Consider the following 7,182-nt stretch of genomic DNA (forward strand, 5'->3'; position numbering starts at 1 on the left):
GACCTCCCTCTCTCGCTCTCTCTCTCTCTCTTTCTCTCTCTTTCTCGTACAGCATGAGTATGAGGATGATTGATGTATTTTGTATTGAAAACTCAAAATCCAAATCCAAATACAAAAACATGAGGTATTTAAACGTGGCCTAATTCCATTAATTCATTGCCCCTTTTCTCATGTCATTTTCACTAGAATCACTTCTCTCCCACCCAGCGAGAACCTAAATTTCATTTCCTATATTTCATCCCCCCTCTCTCATCGAATGGTATTGGAAAATGGTGCCCGGCCTAAGAAAGATATGTGCTTTTGCAGGTATTTCTCTGCTTTGGGGTGATGATTTCCTTATTTTTTTGCTACTTCCATTTGCTTCTAGACTCTGTTTGAATAAAAACCCATCAATGAAAATCAATGGGAAATCTTAGGTGTTTTTTAAATGGCTATTTAGTTTGAAGCAGTGTAAAAGAAGGGCGAGAAATCATAAAACGACGGACGGTCTCCTTTATAATCTTGGATATCAATGGTTTCTTGGATTTTAAGTATGAAATCTAGGTTTTAGAAATCTCTGCCCCATCCTCAGATTTGTAAAACGTGGGACGATCTCCTACTCTCTCTTGCTCAACGAAAAGAGGGGCGAGAAATCAGACAATGACGGACTGTCTCCTTCTTCTCTTGTCTTCCACCTAGGAATTTGAGGAAATCCAGGATTTTAAAATCCTTGTATCCAAACAGCCCCTAAAGCTCAGGGAAACTGAATGGGAAATCATAGGTTTTTTAAAGCCCACGATAACAAAAGTTTTGTTGTTGTTTTTTTAAGTGTGTGTGTGTGTGAAAAAATAAACTACAAAATTGTAGTTTTTTCTAGCATTTTTTAATTCAGGTTCTTGTTTTGGTTCCTAGTGAGGAAACCCATTTGAGGAATTGGTAAACTTTCATAAAAATGAGTAGTTCTCTTGATTTTAGTGGCATTTTGATATTTTAAAGGGGAAATGATATTTACGCCCCTTTTGATCACCAGGGACACCCATTCACAATGTACGTTGCAATCAAAGACCCTGGATTTTTCTGAGATCAAGTACGTTAGGCCCCTTTTTGTCATTGATACACTAACACTGGGTGTCCCTGGTTATCAAAAGGGGTGTAAATATCTGTCATGCCCCAAACCCCACCCTGGGCGTAGGACGTGGCAGCGCTGTACACCTACAAGATAAATCCCACAAGCATACAAGGCTATAAAGCAATAACAGAAATAAACCTCACATTCCATAACTAAAATATCAAATTCCCAAATAATGTGGACCCAACATAGCCAAATTGAATCTCAACTCTCTCATGAATCAAAATAAATAAGCATATACATAGTCTTATACATTTGTTTACCAATACTTACTGTCTGAAACAAAAGCAAATAAGCTAAATAAAATCTCCAAGCTCCTACGGTTCCGAAACTAAACATTCTTCTTCCTCGTTCATCTCACGAGGATCAAACTCTAAAAAAGTTAATATAACAAATAATAACGCACTACAAAAGTGGGATCATGCATGCTACAAATAAAGCTGGCAATTTCACCTGATAAAACGGGGGATCAAGCGGGGCGGGGATTCCCCGATTTGAGCAGGGATGGGGAAGGGGACGGGGGTTTAAAAAATTCCCGGGTGCGGGGACAGGTAGGGGAAGCATATGTAGTTGTCCCCGACCCGCCCCGGCCCCATTAATCAATATTATTTATATTAGTATTTTTTAAGTGTTTCTTTTTTGTTTTTTTGGTGAGAACTTTCTTGGGAATATAATATTAAACATTTCATTTTCACATTTGCATTTCTTGCTTTTAGGTAAGTGATTTTGGAACCACCATATTTTGATAATTGCACAAACAAAGTCCGATTAAAAATTAAAACTTAACAGACAACAAGACAAGATGAGAGTTAAGGGAAGATCTCAAAACATGGGAGTGCCAACATCATCTTAGGGCTTTTTAACTTTACCTTTTGAGTTTTATAGCTAACAAATAATAAGGGATTGGGTTTTTACATTTTAGCTTTTGAGAGTCAATACTTTGTGCTATAGAATGCTAGCTTGGTCACTTACTTAATATGTGGCATTGCATTATTTTCTGAACTTTTTTTGCTGTATTGGAGACTCTCTTTTTGTATCATTGATGTTCATGCATCTCATGGTTATGTTTTCACTTAAATTTCATTTGTTGGATTAGGGAGAGAAACATTCATAGATTAGGGACACCCAGCAGCAGTGTCTAAGGGAAGTGATATATCCACCCATTATGATTAGGGACACCCAACAGTAGTGTATCAGTGACTAAAGAGGGGCTGATGTTGGGTTGGGGGGGGGGGGTGATTTTGTCCCCGAAGGATGCGAGGAAGGCGAGGGAATGGGGATTATATATTCCCTGTGGGGAGGGGAGGGGGATTCCCCACCATCCCCGCAGTGAGGAGGGGGCGGGGAGGGGGGGAATTCCCCGCAGCGGGGAAGGGGTCGGGACCCTAACATCCGGCCCCGCCCCGCCCCGTTGCCAACCCTAGCTACAAAAGATAGGTTCATAACAGAATAGAAGGATATAAGCCACAAGTGAGATAGTTAACACAAGTTCAATGTTGAGGAGTAAGGTTCATAAAGGCATATGTCAAAGTGTTACAACAAAAGAGTCACAATGTTCAAAGGATCAAAGGCCAATAATGAATAAAGTAGGTACAAGCTACACAAGGCATAGGTATTCCCAAGTACAATAACTGAAAAATAAAATCCATAAAGTGATGGCTCAAGATGTCACAACGAAGGGAGTCACAAGTCCTGAAGGTCACTGATGGGAATCAATATGGGTACGATACCACCCCGAGATTATCGGCTTAGTCCAAAAAGTAAGTTATTTTCACCCCCACTGCCCACGCGTCCAAAAAGCATGTTATTGCTTACACTGACCGCCCACGGTGTCGGAACTAGTTCCTAGGTTCACATACCTGTCGACAGGGCCAGCATATAGCACCCAATGACGGGACCCAAAAGCCAACGTACTATCCCCATTAGTGTGGGCCCAAAAGTTCACATAAATATCTAAGCCTCTCAAAAAGTGTCCAAAGTTCACGTAGTCCAAAAGGAGGTGTTCAAAGCTCGAAGTGATTGTTTCACATGAGTTCCACAATGGTTTCATATAGTAAAGAGTGTCTAATAGTCGAAATTTTCATAGTTTTGAAGAGATTGTTAGGGTTTTCAAAAAAGTTCCAAGTTAGGAGAGATACATCCACTGAGTATATCAAATAGCAAAGTTCCACTAAGTTTAATCAATGAAAATGGTTAAGCATGCAAGACCCAAATAAAGATATGAAATTATATTCAAAGGTTCACTTGTTCAAAAGATGTTAGGCAACTATGATCAAAAGATATGATATCGAATGGTAAATCGTAACACTAAAGTAGTACGAAATTACATACCTCAATATCGAACTACTTTCCTTTTCATAATCACCTAAAATCAAGAGTATGAATATTCGTCATGAATTTCATCATTAATTTCAACCTTATCAGGCATATATATCATCTTACTGACACAAGACACCATTTTGGGCCTCATCGGAAAAGAATCGGTAAACCGTCATAGGGTTTTTTTTAGTATTTTGGAATTATCATCATTATAGAATCTCCAAATTTTTTAAAACTATTTTTAACAGAAATTACTCGTTTCCGGCATGTCCGTAGAGTACAAGAGCGTCGAAAACGGACAAGAACCGAAGAAGTTATGAATTTTCGAAGTTTCACAATTTCTTTGCGATAATTCTATATTCGTCCCCGATTTTACCTAAACTTCTAAGACCAAACTTTCTCGTTTTAGCTCCGACTCGCATGTGGTCAGATCCGTTGTATTCGTATCGACGAGAGGAATCCAACTAATCTAATTTTACACTCGAATCAACACATATAATTATTGTAAAAATAATCTAAACATTTTGCTTCGACCCTTTAAGACAAACTTTTCTAAAAACCAAAATGATCCGATCTTGGGCTCGTTAGAGATTTCATAACAAAGCGAATCCTAAGGAACCCAAGATCAGTCCTAAGACACATCTTAAACGAAATCAAAGCTTCGCTTTCATCTTTTTAAGAGCACATAATTCTTGCTTTAGGGTTTCTAAGAACATAAATTGATAAAGAACATAGTTCTTACCTTCATCTTCACTCTTTGATCCAAAAGCTTGGTTCTCTTCTCTTCCAATATAAAAATCTTCTCTTAGGGCTGTAGAAAACGGTTTAGGATTTTTTTTTTATGGCCGTAAAATTCTCCTAAGATGTGTATCTATAGGCTTTCTTAAAGAAGCCCTAATTTTAGTCTAATTCTTATGGACAAAATTGCCCTTCATTTTAGAGGGGAGCGAATTTTAAAAGGAGATAATTTGGGTATTTACAATATCACTTCCCTTTTAAAGGCAGAAGTAATATACTCTAGCATTTTTATATTTTCCTAGCATTTTTTGTGTGGGACAGCCCCCTCTAGTGTATTTTTGACAACTCTTTTACACTAGAGGGGGCTGTCCCAAGTAAAAAAGGGCCGAATACGTCATATCCCTTCCATGGTTGCTGCTCTTCATTTTCCATATTTTATTGAGTCATGTTGTGGTTTTATGGATGAAGGGGTTATATTTTTAGGGAGACGATAAAATCGCACCCACTGTAGGATAATTCCCACCCGTAATAGCTGATCTTTGTTTTTGTGAAATGTCTTAGGCTCTGTTCATTTAAGATTGTGATCACCGATTGTGAGTGCTAAACCAATTATTGAACTCAAATTTAAACGTAATTTTGAGTCCAATTATAGGTTTGGCACTCACAATCAGGTGTAATAATCTTAAACGAACAGGGCATTATTGTGGGTGCGAGATTGTTCTGCTGATTAAATCTGTGGCCCTATTAGCAGAGTAAGGTTGTTTTTAAGTTTCTTTAAAATTCTTATATGATCCATCTTTTTTTTGTATGTTTGCTACCAATAGGGATGTACTTCCCTTTTCAGTACATGATAGCAATTGTTGGTTGCATCAATGTGGGTTTGATGGTGGCATATATTCGAAGAATTTCAGTTCCTTACCCAAATTTGGGAAAGCGGGGGGATTCAGGATAGTGTTTAAAGGATTGCAGGAGTACCAGTTATTTATCTTAAATCCTGTCAGCAAGAAATTGCTGACTTGAAAGCAAGTTTTATCAAGAGTGATCCTAGGAAGAAAAGACATTGATCCACGGCTTGATGAAAGAGCCCAAGTAACCAATTGAGCTTGTTCTCAATACCAGCCTACCTTCCAAAAATATGTTAGCAATGGTCATTTTCTCAATGATATTTCCTAAGCTGAAAATTTTGTAAAAGACAAAATATGGCCAGTATGGCACGGCCTTATAGTCGTGATAAGCAATGCCTATGACCTTCATGGATATGCTTTTAGGTCCCTTCACAGGGCATTCCAAACTTCATGTGAAAAGGTACAGGTACTTTAAATTTTACTGGCCATGTTGAATTATGAGCTAGTATCATTTATGTTTCTCCTTTTGAAAGGGTAATTATGCAAGAAACTCTTGTTAGAATGTTACTTGTTTGATTAATAAAAACAAAATGTTGAAATGTTACTTGTCGGTGACAGTTATAAAATGATGCATGATGTATGTCATTGACCCTGTCCATTCACTAGGAGCAGTACTTGTAAGTTGTAACTTTTCTTTTTGGAGGATGCAACGAGAGAGCGGGCAAGCCTTTTCACCCTCTGAAAACAAAGATGCCATTAGGCATTGCTTCGCGGGGTAATTATTTTTGGTTAATTATTAATTTTGAAGGTCAATGTAGATAGAAACTTCTCTTAACTTTTAGATTTATCCAAAGAGGCCAATAGGCATTGGCTCTTTCCTGACAATAAAGCTAATCATGTTTTTTTTTAATCTCTGTTCTTGTATTACATAACCAGCATATTTATTTGACATTTTTCCCAGGTTTTTAACAGAATTTGGGGAATTTTTAATTTGCAAGACCGTTCTTGGGGTGGTAATTAAAACCATTGCAATATACAAGTTCCAATGAAGTAATTTTTGGTCCCTCCATGTTTTGCTAATTGGTGAGATTTCAATTGCGATGCCAATTGTTCATTTTGTTATGATGACCACTGAACCTCAAAATGTATTGTGTGGCATGACTAATTAACACAAGTGTGATAACAGTTGTACTGATTTGGGATTGCCTAATTGGTTGATAAAAGAAATTATAAATTGAACGGGAACTTTCCAGTTGAATATATATTATGGAAATTAATCTAGAACCCCCAATTGTGCAGCGTGTCATGGCAAAAAGAGTGGTTGGCATTGTAGTGCTTGCTGTTGTTCCACTTAACGATTGCACATGAAATACAAGAGGTCAAGGTAAATAAATTATAAAATTTATTTGATCAAATTTACTCAACCACTTTGAATGGGATGCTTGTAGGTTTTGCTATTATCTACTTGTGATATTTGTTTCTTCGGGCTGTGTTGGCTTAGTCAAATTTTCATTTCTTTATTCACATTGTCTTCTATAGTGGCAACACCCTATGTTTATACAATGATGATGCATTCATAGTGATGTATGCAGTACTTTGAAGTTTAAGTACCGGAATTAGGTGAAGAGCTATGCTAGCATGCCCCATAGCATATTAAAAGACTCTTACCAGTCTATGAAGTGTGAATGTTGTAACAGAACAGAGGGGAGCAGAGGCAGATCGTTGCTCAGTCATGGGACCCGGGTCAGGTTGGATCGGGTTGAGGCCAACCCTAACCCAATCCGAGATAGCATTCCCTTATCCCTAACCCGACCCAACTCGTCTCTAAATCTCTCAACTCTAAACCAACCCATCCAACCTGTTTTTCTCTAAATTGGGTCGGGCTGGGTTTCTGTTCACCTAGGCCAACCAAAACATACAAGAAAAAAACATAACCCAAAGAAAATCAAGATAAAATTAGAGGACAGAGGTCAGGTTGGGTCGAATCGGCTTGCCAAGGCCTCAACCCTAATCCAACATGAAATTTAATTGGTTTGGTTTTCCCAACCCTACCCAACTCGAGGAAATGACAACCCAATCTGAGCCAAAATCGAGTTGAATCTGTCTAGTTCGGGTTGAGCATGACCCAAGAAGGTTCCAGTTTGGGAAATTCAGGGCCGACAGGAGTAGGTG

This window comes from Tasmannia lanceolata, unplaced genomic scaffold (genome assembly GCF_043159265.1).
Source record: "Tasmannia lanceolata isolate RefF3 unplaced genomic scaffold, GAP_Taslan_0.1 ptg000020l, whole genome shotgun sequence".
In the NCBI taxonomy this organism is placed as follows: domain Eukaryota; kingdom Viridiplantae; phylum Streptophyta; class Magnoliopsida; order Canellales; family Winteraceae; genus Tasmannia; species Tasmannia lanceolata.